This window comes from Eubalaena glacialis, chromosome X, assembly GCF_028564815.1.
Source record: "Eubalaena glacialis isolate mEubGla1 chromosome X, mEubGla1.1.hap2.+ XY, whole genome shotgun sequence".
In the NCBI taxonomy this organism is placed as follows: Eukaryota; Metazoa; Chordata; class Mammalia; order Artiodactyla; family Balaenidae; genus Eubalaena; species Eubalaena glacialis.
Genome location: NC_083736.1, coordinates 105,444,886 through 105,460,742, shown reverse-complemented (window position 1 = coordinate 105,460,742; position 15,857 = coordinate 105,444,886). Strand labels below are relative to the sequence as shown.

General features: G+C 34.1%; 1 non-coding gene across 1 annotated transcript; it reads right to left on the bottom strand.

Moving 5' to 3' along the window:
* Positions 1–10,779: 10,779 nt before the first annotated feature.
* On the bottom strand, positions 10,780–10,882 carry LOC133082767 (U6 spliceosomal RNA). Its single transcript, XR_009698996.1, has one exon. It is a non-coding gene; the product is annotated as a U6 spliceosomal RNA (small nuclear RNA).
* Between the last annotated feature and the right edge of the window lie 4,975 nt (positions 10,883–15,857).

Sequence of the window (15,857 nt, the reverse complement as noted above, 5' to 3'; positions counted from 1 at the left end):
AACTTCCAAGAGTGACACAAAGTTGTAACATCTCTGGCACATTTGGTCTATTTATCTTATGGCCATAATTACAGCCTCATATTATGCTTCCATCAGTAAGACAGGGAACCAGCTCTGCTTACCTAGTGTCATCAGTATGAGTACGTATTTTCCAATTTGGCAGAAAGAGGAGCTTCTATTTACATACGAATAATGTTAAATTAATGGAAACCTTTGAATGAAGTGACTAAGGGCATACTGCTCCTTTTCAAATAGTTATATGCAATAGACTGTTCCGCTTCTTAAAAAAAAAACAAAAAAGCTTACGGAGAAGTCTGGCTGAGGCCTATTATACACGGGTGGGGTTCAGAGCCATTGGGTGGGTAGGAAGGATGGGGGAGGGAGACAGGGAGACAGATCTTATCTCTAAATGAATTGTAGATTTCTATTTTTTTTCTGGGTAGGCAAAAAAAGAAAACGTTTATTTCAATGAAGATGTTAGTCTAAAACTTAATAAGCAGCAGAAAGCTAATGAAATATTCTTTTAAGAGAATGACAAATCTCATTTCTAAGGCAACCTCATTCCTTGAACTTTGAAATTCTGAAAAGAGCAGCATATTAAATGATATAAAAAGCACATTTACATATGAAAATGTCATCTAGAAATTTCAATATAAATGTGTTACCACCCACTAATTATAGATACTAAGTAGTCCAGTTTTATAAAAGATTCAGTTTCTATTTAAAATAGTATTACTCACTTAAAAAATATATCTAAAAGGTTATTGTTGAGAGAAAAATGGCAAACTTTAATCTACACCAATTAAATCTCAATCATAGCATTTTAAAGGTATTCATTTTATCTTTCTTCCATTAATGCTTTTAACATATGCTTCTTTATGGTTCTAGGTATTCATTACTTGTTTTATTGAAAAAATAAGTGTGACCTTGTGGAATGAGTTTCCTAATCTTTAAATTCTTTTGCTGAATGCAAGGTAATTATATATCAATGGCATGTATACATTGTAAACAATTGATTTTTGTTGTTGTTGTAGTATAGTTGATTTACAATGTTGTGTTAGTTTCTGGTGTACAGCAAAGTGATTCAGTTCTACATATATATGTATATGTATATATTCTTTTTCAGATTTTTTCTATTATAGTTTATTACAATATATGGAATATAGTTCCCTGTGCTATACAGTAGGACCTTATTGTTTATCTATTTTATATACAGTGGTTTGTATTTGCTAAACCCAAACTTTTAATTTATCCCTCCCCCCACCCTTTGGTAACCATAAGTTTGTTTTCTATGTCTGTGGATCTATTTCTGTTTTGTAAAATAATTTCATTTGTATCTTTTTTTTTTAGATTCCCAATATGTGATATCATATGATATTCATCTTTCTCTGTCTGACTTACTTCACTTAAAATGATAGTCTCTAGGTCTATCCACGTTGCTGCAAATGGCCTTATTTCATTCTCTTTTACAGCTGAGTAATATTCCGTTGTGTATATATATATATATAAATATATACACCACATCTTCTTTATCCATTCCTCTATTGATGGACACTTAGGTTGCTTCTATGTCTTGGCTATTGTGAATAGTGCTGCTATGAACAGTGGGGTGTATGTATCTTTTCAAATTATAGTTTTTTTCCGGATATATGCCCAGGAGTGGGATTGCTGGATCATATGGTAACTCTAACAATTGAATTTTTAGAGGTGGCAAAACTTGACTAAAAATAAGTCTTAATTTAAATTGTTCAGATAGTAAAGATAGAAAAATTCCTTCTAAAAATTAAAATAAGGAATCCATGTGTCCCGTATCCCACTTTATTGGTTGCATTTTCCTCATTTCTTTTGTGACATTGCTAGCCATACAAATGTGTATTTGAAGGGAAGGGGAATGTGGTTAATAGAAAGCAGACTGGCAGAGAGGAACAAGTTTTGACAGTAGAGAGCTCTACTATCTTCTAACAGGTTACAGAAACATTAGGGGTAGTCCCTTCAGCACAGGTTTCCACTATAGAAAGAAGAGAGCTGACAATCATGATTATCTCCTGGGATTAGATCACTAAAATACCTGAGACTTTTCATTAATCTGAGAGGTAAAAGACAAACCAGGAAAAGTATGATCAAAGGTGATCACTTCATTCAAAAGTTTGAATGAAACTTACTGATGACACCATTGCCGCTTTTTTTTTAAATTAATTTTTATTGGAGTACAGTTGCTTTACAATGTTGTGCCAGCTTCTGCTGTACAGCAAAGTGAATCAGCCATACGTACACACATATCCCCTCTTCTTTTTGGATTTCCTTCCCATTTAGGTCACCACGGAGCACTGAGTAGAGTTCCCTGAGCTATACAGCAGGTCCTCATCAGTCATCTATTTTATACATAGTATCAGTAGTGTATATATGTCAATCCCAATCTCCCAATTCATCCCACTGCCCCAACACCATCGCCTCTTCTTATTTCCTTTTCCTCACTTTGGAGGTAGAGGTTAGAAAACCCAACTGCAAATCATAACTTGAGCCCCCTTTATCCTTTTGTTTCTTGCAGTGTTACCCAATGTTAAGGCTTGATCAACCACTTGTTGATTTAGGACAAGTCATCTTCTCAAAGCATCAGTTTCCTCCATTTTAAAATAGAGGTAATATCTACTTCAAAGAGTTGTGGGAACCATGGAATCCTGCAAGTACATAGCACCTAGTAAGCATTCAATGGATGTATGTTATAATAATTATTATTAAGGCTGGCAATGACCAAGGGAGTGATTTCATAATGATATCTAAATATAAATAGTAATCTCACTTAGAGTAAGATGACCAACTGTCCTCAATCTCCTCAGGGGATAGAAAGTGAAAGAGGATAACTTTTTGGAACAACATATTTAACTATAATATAAGAAAGAAGGATACTGAAGAAATTCAGTATTGACATAGGTTTCTGGATGGAGTGCAAAACGGATAGTCAGATGAAATGAGGTTTCCATATGGCTGTCACCAATGTTAACCAGTATAGTACAGTACTTTCTCTTCTAAGGTCTAAATTAATTAAACGTAGAATATGGCCAACATGATCTGCATGGCAATATTTTTATCAGTAGAAGGCAATGGCAGGCTTTTTCTGTGAAACGTGTAAAGCTTGAAATTGCAAAACTTTGGGACATATAGGATACAGGGAGATAACAATACTTTTGTTACCACCAAAGGTTGCTTTAAACAAAGAGTCTCTGTACGAGTCTTTTGGTGTATATTATTCACTGAAACACTTTTAATCCTCACAGAATATAACCTATCAACTAATCTTATGCATAATTTTCTTCTGGAGATTTTTTTTTTTAGCTTTCATTCTTGGCAAGATAATTAATAAACTTCTTGGATATTAGAAGTGGTTTCAGATCTAGTAATTAATTACTGCTTGTTTAAAGGGGACAACAATACCTTTTTTGTTATTTTGGTCACTTAATTCTGTTGTCTTTTCCATGGTTCCAAATTTAAGTCGAGAAATTGTAATCAAATATTGTCCAATTATAAACCAAGTGAAGTAGGTATCGTTTGTAATTTACCAAGTATATATCAACATAATCAGATTCAAGAGTTACGAATTTAGTGTGAGTTATACATTAATAACCAAGAAAATATTATTCTCCTACCTAAATTTTACTCATTTGAAGATGATATCGGATCCTTAAAGAAACTCTGTGGCATGTCAGGCAAAGCATTATGCTAGGAGTGAAGATCTAGATTCTAGTTTTGTGAACTCGAACAAGTTACAATCTTTTTAGAACTGAATTTCCTCTTCCATAAATATCAGTTATGCATTATATGTAAGCTATTAAGTTTAGGAATACAGCTATACTGTAAATATAATATGGCCTCTACCTTGACGGAGCTCACCTTCCAGATGGGTGTGATTTTCTTACTGGATAATCTCTAAATTCACATTCATTTTAAAAATTCTGTGATAGTAATGTTCTTTCAGATTGCCAAGGATTGGCCAGCATCATATGTAGGAAAAGAAAGGACACAGGACACGTAACAAGTGTACATTAAGTATGGAATGAGAAAAAGAGAGAAATAAACAAGCCCATGCCCACAGAAGGCGCTCAATTCAGAATTGTTTACATAATCATTTTACTAAGAAGTCTAACAATGTGTTTCCAATTTGTGGTTTAGCAGATTTGTTTTTCCAATATTTTATATTTCTGCCTGTTTTATTTATATTTTATTTTAATTTTTTTTTTTCTTTAGGAAACTTGTGGAAGTCTAAGAGGACATCTTTTAGTGGGTGAAAATACTCCTTCTAATTGACAGATTACTTAGGCAGCAAGAACATTTTACTAGCTAAGTTCATAGCTCTTCTTAGTAGTTACATAATAAAAATGAAATGGCTTAAGGCTAACATTTTTAAAGTGACGTGTGGGTAGCTGAGAAACTAAATCTGAGTAGGAGAGGTGAAAATTACTACATCATTTGAAATGTTACCTAAACCCAAATGTGTAATGTTCCTAAAATCTATGGTATTTTACAGTTTGCAAAGCACTTTCACATTCATCATCTCATTTGAACCTCACAAGATCAAGATCACCAGAATTGGAAACAAGGGGGAAAAAGCAAAGTAAATGCTATCTTTCTTTTTAAATAGTATTGAGGCTCTATTCATTCCCCAGTATGGTCTGGCTGCTAATCTTTAACAGCACTGCAACACCAGAACTTTGTTTTCTCTCTCTTGTTCCCATCCTCACTACTAAATCAACAACAGCATTTTCTGGTTATGCCTATCACTTTTTTTCCAGTTTGAGTTAGGAACATGGAAGTAAGAATACAGGTGGGAAGGTTGACAGAATTTGAGGGGGTGGTTAGTTTGATCCTTTAAATTTGGTTCTGTTTTGCATCAGTCTTTATAAATGTGTGAGTGTGTGTGTGCACGCATGCGTGGTTTGTGCATGGAACCCAAATATGCAGTTTTAAAATATCTTGTCAAGTACATACTGTCTGATCAACCTTTAATATTTACTACATGTTCAGAAGAAGAATCATTCTGCCCATACTCTATTCACAGGGTCTATTTACCTTGATTTATGCTGGGGTCCAAAAATAATTCAAAGAACAGGAAAAAGGAGAGGAGGATGGCCAGACCGTCTGGTTCAGAAGTAATTTAATAAATTTTTAATTGTAAAATGGCATTGTTTCGTAGCAGTACTTAATGTCCTTATATGTCATAAGAACTCAGGAAAACAAAAAAATAGAGTGCTTTAGGATACCTATTTTTTTAGCTATGGCCTAGAGGATCATTTTGATAATTTGGCAAACCATAAAAGGGAAAAAATGGTAATATTAGAAATAGGTATAGTAATATTTTCATATTTTCCTAATCTCAGATACATAGAATTGAGCTCGATTATGTTCTGTTTAAGAAGGCAGATAATAATTGCAAAAAGTTTAGCCTGCTTGTAATTATCATTCTTTTCTCTTTTATTGACAAGTACTCAAGATTATTTACAGTCCATTGTGATTTCTTATTAGCAAAGGATTATCGTCTGAGCTCTTTAGTTTTTTTTTTTTTTTTAAACATCTTTATTGGAGTATAATTGCTTTACAATGGTGCGTTAGTTTCTGCTTTATAACAAAGTGAATCAGTTATACATATACATATGTTCCCATATCTCTTCCCTCTTGCGTCTCCCTCCCTCCCACCCTCCCTATCCCACCCCTCTAGGTGGTCACAAAGCACAGAGCTGATCTCCCTGTGCTATGCGGCTGCTTCCCACTAGCCATCTATTTTACATTTGGTAGTGTATATATGTCCATGCCACTCTCTCACTTTGTCACATCTTACCCTTCCCCCTCCCCATATCCTCAAGCCCATTCTCTAGTAGGTCTGTGTCTTTATTCCCATCTTGCCACTAGGTTCTTCCTGACCTTTTTTTTTTTTTTTCCCCCTTAGATTCCATATATATGTGTTAGCATACTGTATTTGTTTTTCTCTTTCTGACTTACTTCACTCTGTATGACAGACTCTAACTCTTTAGTTTTTAAAATCCCCAAGTCTTTTGGTGTTTTAAAATATAAGGCCTTGTTTGTCATTAAGAAGCTGCTGGCTGAAAAACAGAATTTTTAACTCCGTCCAATATACTGTTTCATTGTGTCATGGTTAAAGTACCAGTAAGTACTTCATTATTCTCTAGGGCTGAACATTTTCTTGTAGTTAAATGAGGTTTGCCCTCCAAGGAGAAGGCGAAAGCAATCAATACTTCATTGAGATATTATACACTGGTAGTTTTCCCAGGTGACTTAAGCTTAAGGCATCAGCTTATCAAAATATCAATATTTTCGGATCTGTTCCCTCCTTTCCTGTTGGCCCTCATCAAATTTTGTCTAGACTATTCCAAAAGTCTCCACATAGTTCTCCTTGCCTCTAGACTCTTACTTGCTCCAATTCTTCTCAATATTGCCATTATAGCTTAATTCCTGTGTGAGATGTGATCATGTTATCCGTCAGCTCAAGAAATCTATATTTACCACAGAATAAAGTCCAAACTTTTTAGCCCTTCACAAAATTCCCAAAGCCTATTTCTCATTTCCACCGTCAATAGTGGCCCTGCAAACACACAACAAATGCACACATGCACACACATCTGACACAAATCATAATATATTTCTTGAATGTGTCAGGCACTTTCAGGAGTCTATGCCTTTATTATTACGGAGAAGAAATCAAATACAATTGCTCGGTATTTTAATTGAATTAAGGAGTTCAAACACTGAACTAGAGGAAGATTTTAAGCAAGCAAATCTCCCTCTTCTTCTAGCCCTTGAATTTCACACTCACCCACTCAGGCCACCTGTTATCTGACTAGTTTTTAGCTCAAAAGCAGATAATTCCAGAGCAGTCTTTTGATGGTTTTCTAAGGATTAAAAAAACCTCGTATAGAGCATATTCATTCTGATCTAAAAGTAAAAAAGCAAGCAAGCAAGCAAACAACCGAAAAACAGAGTATCATAGGGCAATAATAACAAATTACTTGAGCCCTTTTTTGGGGAGAAGTGATTTTCCACATTTCTATTTTAAAACTCTCATGAGTAATTCTTTCGGCAATTAATAAAGCTCCATGAAAGAAAAAAATCTGTATTGCAATTTGACAGTTGTCACACCTGTAGCTCGCAATGAATTCTTTCTTTTCAAATGATTTCTTAGCAATGATTTTTCCAATGTACATAAAAATGGAAATATTTTTGCATTTTGCAGCCCAAGTGATCTTTTTATTTTCCTTTTCAAAAGTGGGTCTTTTCTTCCCTCAGAAAGCGGAAGTGGGACACATTTCTATTTTCAGCATGGAACAATGGCTATGGACAATCGAAGGTGATTATATCACAAGATTAAGGAGAATTCTGAATGTTAGAGAGCAAGCCTTTTTGCTTAGTCATTTTGGTAGATTAATCAATTTCATTTATATGTTTTTTTTTCATATATGTGTTAGGCACCCACAGACAAAACTTATGATTGCAGGCAAATGATTTTCAGAGTTAATATTTACCTACTCACTATTAGATATAGTTATCAAAACAACCCTTAAAAACTTTAAAACTCAACATTACAATAATTGTTCATATTTTTTCGCAACTTTTATTCCTTTGAATTTTTGTCCAATGAAATGATCAAGATGTCAGGGTTTAAACTATTTCTATGTCTGGTCTCTTGGGAAGCTACAGCAACTATTTCAGGTCATCACATGTTATTCGATGACTCATTTTTTCACTGTACTACAACAAACTCCAGGGAATAAAAGGAATAATGTAAATACCAAAGGTCCTTAAACTGGAACTGTCAAGGAGAAAACATAAAATAACCTTTCAACAAGCATGTGTTAAACTAAGTACAACACATTAAGAGAAAAGTAGACTGTGCCATTCATTCCACGGGTCCCTTTCTACTCTTGAGCCTATAAGTATAGATTGATTACCTCTTTGGTATTCCTTGGAATTCTCCCATTAATGTAAACAGCAGATTAGATATTTGAATAAAAACCAGAACAGAAGACTTATGCATTTTAGAAGGATGTACAACTATAAGCGTTGAAGTTAAAAAACAAAAAGAATTTAACCAAAAATTGTGTCACCAGACTATTCCAACTTAACAAAGTCAACTTGTTTTGAGGTTAATTTGTCTAATATTTATAAGAAGGAATATTTTTGTACCTATATCACATATATACAACCTTTTAAACTGGCTAACCACAGATGTATTAAATAATACAGAATATTTGCTGCTGAATATATAAGCTTTTCTCATAATTATGCCACTAGATTATTTATAATGCATCTATGTTGAAGAAAATGTTAATGTAATATTTAGAAAGCCACTAGTTTGCTTGTTTTGTAGGCACAATGTAGGAGCAAAAGGCAGCAACTGGCACAATGCCTCCTATGTTTAGCTGTAATCAGACTAAGTGTAGTTCCATATTTTTCTAAAGTTTAGATAAGTATGATTTTGCATTCAGGGTCCATTGTGAACAGAGTATGAAACTGTAAAATAGGATCTAAGATCTACCACCTTCTAAGACCTCAGTAATGAATAGAGAGTATCAAGAAGATTATCTGGTAGACAGCAGAGTTTAAAGTCAGAAAACATGGGTTCTAGAACCACCACTGCTTTTAATACACATTTGACTTTAGGCAAAACACTCCCTCATAACTTAATCACACATCTGTTAAGTGGGTATAATAACTGTCCCACTACTGGGGGGCTCAAATGAAATAATAGACGTAATTTTTTAAGGATAAGACACCATGTAATTAATATGAAGTGTCTCATTGTGCTGTACATTTTGACTTAAGAACATTGATCAGCCTTGAGTACTTATCACAAATATATTATTTCAAATTTTTCGATTTAGGATTTGGGAAAATATGGGCAGAAACACAGTGAGAAACTTGTTTGAAGTGAGAAAGCAGATAAGAAATAGGGGTGTTAGAAGATACATTTTTCCTTTTTTTCCTGCCTACTGCAGACTTAGAGAAAAATAAATTCTTGAAAACGTCTCACTGTAAAAACAAAAAAAAGTCACTACCAGTTCAGCAGTTTCCCTAAAAAGTTTGTTGTTAACAGGAGAAATGGTGGCTCTTGGAGTGTTTCAAATTCTAAATGTTGCCATAGAAACACAGCTTCAGACACTGGATAGAATGAACCATACGCCACTCTTTTTTTTTTTTTTTTTTTTCTGGTAAGGATTTTCTTAGGAGTATATCTTGGAAAAACTAGACTACGAAATAGGTGGAAAGACACGTTATGAAGCTCTTTGTTGGGTCATGATTGCAGAGCCTGGACCTTGTTTAACCCACAAACACATTTGTTCATGTGTTAAAAGGTGTCTGTGCACTGCCCTGATGAACTACTGTCGGGAAAAACACAACTACTGAGAACAGAGCTATTCTCCCTACTGCCCATAACAAGCTGGGAGTTCAAAAACTTATCAAATATAGCCTTGAAGCAGCCAGAGGCTAATGTGTTTTATTTTTTTTTTTAAATGAAAGCTTCTTTATTTATTTATTTATTTTTGGCTGTGTTGGGTCTTCGTTTCTGTGCGAGGGCTTTCTCTAGTTGCGGCGAGCGGGGGCCACTCTTCATCGCGGTGCGCGGGCCTCTCACTGTCGCGGCTTCTCTTGTTGCGGAGCACAAGCTCCAGATGCGCAGGCTCAGTAGTTGTGGCTCACGGGCTTAGTTGCTCCGCGGCATGTGGGATTCTCCCAGACCAGGGCTCGAACCCGTGTTCCCTGCATTGGCAGGCAGATTCTCAACCACTGCGCCACCAGGGAAGCCCTAATGTGTTTTCTTATTAGAATATATTATAGGGCTTCCCTGGTGGCGCAGTGGTTAAGAATCCGCCTGCCAATGCAGGGGACACGGGTTCGAGCCCTGGTCCAGGAGGATCCCACATGCCACAGAGCTGCTGGGCCCGTGCACCACAACCACTGAGCCTGCGTGCCACAAGTACTGAAGCCCACGCACCTGGAGCCTGTGCTCCTCGCATACCGCAACGAAGAGTGAACTCCGCTCGCTGCAGCTAGAGAAAACCCGCGCACAACAACGAAGACCCAACGCAGCCAAAAATAAATAAGTAAATAAAATAAATTTATTAAAAAAAGAATATATTATAATATAATGTATTATTAATGTAAGTATTTTGAGAGATCTGGAGACAGAAAATTTTGGTTATAGAAGTAGAAGGTTTGAGACTCCTTTTGGCCTTTGTGGCAAAAAAATTTCCAATGTTTTAAGATATCACATTATTTCCATTGCTTATAAACAATATACATATATAGCATATACAATTTGAGAAACAGAAGATAAAGAATATAAAGATCCCCAGTGATTTTAATGCTTACATATAACGACTTTTAAACTTCTGTATATTTTCACATAGATGAAATAGAAAATGTATCATTTTATAGCCATATTTTTCTACTTAATATTGAGATTTTTTACTGAAAATAAAACCCCACATTGCCATATGATGCCAGGTAGTCTATAATAAGAATAGTAGAATTCAAGAATATCAAATGCCAAATGATTAATGTGTTTCTCCTTTTCTGAATTTATTTGCATGTCCTTCATTAAGGATGGAGATCCTGAAAAGAGGCAGTGGCCAAGAGGCTTTTTTGAGTTTATATGAAGGAAAAGTTGAGTTGTAACAACCTTAGATTTCTTAACGTTGCTTTCAAAATCTTGGTTTCTTTAGCTTAATATCACATATGTCATTTTTTTTTTTTTTGCAGTCCAAAGGTCTTGAAAACACGGATTGCTTCATGAATTTGTGTGTCATTCTTGCGCAGGGGCCATGCTAAGTGTCTCTGTATCATTCCAATTTTAGTATATGTGCTGCTGAAGCAAGTGCTCATATTTGTCAAATTTATCAATCATATATTTTCCATCAAATCCATTAAAATAGTCATAGGAATATAAAGATACAAATGAAGTTTAAAATAAAAATTTGAATAATGTAGTGAAATAATTTACCTCTTAGTGTTTTTGTTTTCTTGGAATTTACTATTTAATATAAGGTTTACCCCAAACTGAAGTTAATTTCTAATTAATTCAGGTCACTAAAGTGAGATTCAGTGAGTTATTACCTTAGGCCCATTATAGTTCTTTGACAACTTAAAGAGTTAATATAGCTTTCAAGTTTGTCTACTTGACAACTGGGAAAGAGCTTTTGCCCTTAGAATATCTGACTCACTAATGGAGAATCATAGAATTTTTAAAGCCCAATTATGCATGGGGAAGCAGCACTTTAAATCCTGATGATCTTAAGGATGCAATCAGATAAGTCTCCTGATCCATATTAATCTTGCTATAGCTAAATGAATATAACCTTCCTTCATAGCTATGCTGTTCATGTTTCATTTAATAATGAAAATTTAAGGCAGGAAACACTGACCAAACAATCTAGTTAAGAATAGCAAATTGTAACACAGTCTAATAATCTCAATTTCTGCATATTAACTTTAATACATATGTGTACATATGGCTGCCATTTTTCCAAAGTCATATTTGAAAATCCACAGAATACATGTATGCACCTCAATTTGAGGCTGTTTGTACATGTTGTGAATATTGTTAACGTAGATATTAGCTGTAGCTATTTAAAACTATGTATGTAATTATATTATTTCATTTAATCTTTGTATCAAAGCTGTTATCCCCATTTTAAAGGTGAGAAATATTTATTTTACAGGAAAGCTAAGTAAATTGCCCAAGGTCATACAGCTAGCATATTCCTTTAAAAATTATTTTGTATAAATAAATGCTTATGCGTGAAGTTACTTAATCCAAAATATAAAATGGAATTGAAATTTTTAAGTGATTTTATCCAAGTGATGTGAAATATTATTTTACAGTGTATTTCAGATAAATTTAATTCTGTAGTCCAAGTTACTCTACTTTTAAGATTTAACACTTCTCTCGTATAAAGGTAAATGCTCCCAAAGAGTTTTTTTTTCTTGTTTCTTGTTTGCCTATGTCTAACAGAATCCTGACATTTTCATTTCTGTACTTTAGAAAGGAAAAGATAAGTGTTTGGGTACTGTCATTGCTCATTTTCTATGAACAGGCTCTATGACAAGTGCATATTAGACTCATTCTCAAGTATGTTGCAAGTGAATGCAACTGTCTATACAGATCTTCCTTGACTTACAATGGTGTTATGTGCCCAAACCCATAGTAAGTTGAGAATATCGTAAGTCAAAAATGCATTTAATACACCTAACCTACTAATACACCTAACCATAGCTTAGCCTAGCCCACTTTAAATGTGCTCAGAACACTTACAGTAGCCTACAGATGGGCAAAATCATCTCACACAAAGCCTATTTTATAATAAAGTGTTGAATATCTCATGTAATTTATTGACTACTGTACTGAAAGTGAAAAACAGACTGGTTGTAAGTGTATCGGTTGTTTACCTTTGTGATCACATGGCTGACTGGGAGCTGCAGCTTGCCCAGCATCACGAGAGAGTATCATACTATATTCTGCTAGCCCAGGAAAAGATTAAAAGTCAAAATTTGAAGTATGGTTTCTACTGAATTTGTACCACTTTTGCACCATCAGTAAAGTTGAAAAAAATCATTAAGTTGAACCATTGTAAGTTGAGGACTGTCTGTACTTTTAGAGAAGAGACGGTAATAGTATCTGAATATTTTTTTACTTTCCAATGAACTGTCAACTATGAATAACGGTAATGCCTGAGCCCAATACCGTGCATGCCAAATTCTTAAAAATATGGTCCCTGTCAATAATGTCAATGACTAGCATTTAATAATTCTAATGATCAAAGAAATACTCTAAAAGTTTTATGGTATTTCAAAAGATCTACACATTATGGAGTGTGACATAATTTCTAAGCCATCATAGATCAGCTTAACAACTGCAGAAATAAATACCATATTGTTGTACGACGTCAATCACGATGGAAATGTAAAAATAACTGAATTCACAGTTAAAGTCAAATCCAAAGCAGTCTAAATGCTACAAACCCAAATCTTTTGAATTTTCAGTCTATTGATTAAAAAGTGCAAGATACCAGTAATGCAGCAAAATGCTCATTTTAATATTTGTTACTGAGATTAACAATAATTTTTATGTAATTTGGGGATTGGGCATCTGGGATCTGAAAACAAGGCATATAATTATATTTATATATAATTGCTTTTGTCATTTTAATTAGATTTTCACTTAAATTTATCTGAAATTGATGAAATTTATTTGTCAAGAACCATTCATATATTTCAGTAAAGAAAGCACTCTAGAATTTTTTCCGTCTGTGAATACCAGTGGGCATACATGAATATTTAAATGTAAATCTTCAGCTTGATTTCCCCCATGGTGTGTTAAGAACTGTATAGAAACAGTTTCACAAAGTGGAAGATATTGGATATGTCCTAATTAAAATCATTGACCAAAAAATATCAAATAAAGGCCATAAGTCCGATGATGAGGCTAGTCCATGGTTTACATGGCATGCCACCATGCATATATATATATAACCAAGAATAGATAATTCACTGAATGCATCCAGTAAGTTTATTTATTTTTTTTACATCTTTATTGGAGTATAATTGCTTTACAATATTTTGTTAGTTTCTGCTTTATAACAAAGTGAATCAGCCATACATATACATATATCCCCATATCTCCTCCCTCTTGTGTCTCCCTCCCACCCTCCCTATCCCACCCCTCAAGGTGGTCACAAAGCACCGAGCTGATCTCCCTGTGCTACGCAGCTGCTTCCCACTAACTATCTGTTTCACATTTGGTAGTGTATATATGTCAATGCTACTCTCTCACTTCGTCCCAGCTTACCCTTCCCCCTCCCCGTGTCCTCAAGTCCATTCTCTACATCTGCGTCTTTATTCCTGTCCTGCCCCTAGGTTTATCAGAACCATAATTTTTTTAGATTCCATATATGTGTGTTAGCATACGGTATTTGTTTTTCTCTTTCTGACTGCATCCAATAACTTTAAATAGGAATACATTTTAAGTCCATTCTTTATTCAGGTCTGTTCTCCAGTTAAACTCATACATTAATTATAAAAAACAGACTACTTTTGTGTAAGAGAAGAATATTTTGGTCCTGAATACATTTGATTCAGGCAAAGTGCCTAAAAGCAAACACATGGCCAACTCATAATAGCAGTCTGTGGGTTTGCTTGCAGGGGTATTAATCATCGATCTGCCACAAATGTATATATTTAATGAGAAATTTAATATACTGCATAAATTTCAGTTTTGGTCAATACAGAGTCATTATACACAATGAATCCACATTGTTAGATTAGTAAACACCATAAGATGTGTTATTTATTGCATGCTAGGCTGAGAAGAAAAATATCAATTCTCTTTTAACTGTACGACTGTTTAACTGCTTATTTCAGGGTAAGTATGCACTGCTTTGGAGCAAAAGTCAGTATGATATTTACATAGTTAATAAAGACCAAACACAAAAGAATGATTTCTGAGCATAAAAATGGAAAACTTTATGCCATAAATTGCTAAAGGAGCTATCTCAGCTTTGCCGTGTACAAGCTGTATATCTTGGGCCAGTTATTTAACTTCTATGTGATTATTTCCTTATCTTTTAAATAGGGATAGTAGCAAACTTATCATAAAAGGTTGTTGGAAGAGATAGTGAAAAATGCATGTAATACTCTTAGAATGATTCTGAGCATACAGTAAATGTTCAATGAATGTGAGCTGTTATCAGTGCACAACACTCCTAGTTTATTGCACAAAAGTATTCTTTCAACTCATTGCTTAAAGGGTAGAAATGTATGTATTCATCAATAACATAGTTAACTATATCTTTTCAAAAGTACTACTCAAAAGTAAATTCTAACTAAAAGTCTCTTTAAAAAACTGTTTGACTTGGTTCCCAGTACACAGAGAAGAAATGAAAGTTGCATGGAAAATTTTGTAGCTCAGAGGTTCAACTAATTCATCTTTAGGTTAGGAGAGTCTGGAAATAACCAATTATTGTTATGCCAAGGTCACCATTTATTTTTTCTCTGCAAAGAAAACTTTAAAGAGAAAAGATATAATCTTGTTTGGCAAGTACTGAATGGGAAGTGTTGAAACCAGCTTTTTTTTAAAATTGAAGTATAGTTGACTTGCAATATTATATTAGTTTGAAATCGGCATTCTTAGTGAGCTTAATTTGTTCAATGGCGTGGCTCATACTGGCTTACCTGATGATGATTATGCTCAATTAAATGACTCATAATTCATCTGATCATCAAAATTCTAATTAATAGACAAAGTGGGCTTAGTAATGGTTTGGGCATTATTACATAAGTCACCAGGGAATTAGGCTTTATGTTTTTCTACTCCAATAAAAGAGCTCTAATATACCAACCTGCTCATCAAATTAAAGTAATATTTCACATGCTGAGAGAACTCTAATTTATTACCAGAAAATTATTTATGTGTGAATATAATTCTTAGCTTAATTTGAAAGATTAAAAACCACCGTATGATTGCTATCCTTTTTATCAGTTTTTACGGTGACATCTTACCTATTAAAATGCACTTTATAAAGTAAAAAAAACTGTTGAAAGAAAATGGAGTGAAAAAAGGCTCGTCTATATATCAAAAATTGACACAAATATAGAAAATATAGTATAACACAAGCATAACACAAGCATCTTTCCTTTTGACCTCTCTAAGTCATTTGAAAGACAATATCTCTTCATGCCCTGTACATCAGCAGTACCACTACCCTTCAAAAATTACTTGGTTTAGAAAATAGCCTGAACTATATCATATATATGTATATGATATGTTTTATTGAAGTAGAAGTTAATTTTTGGTC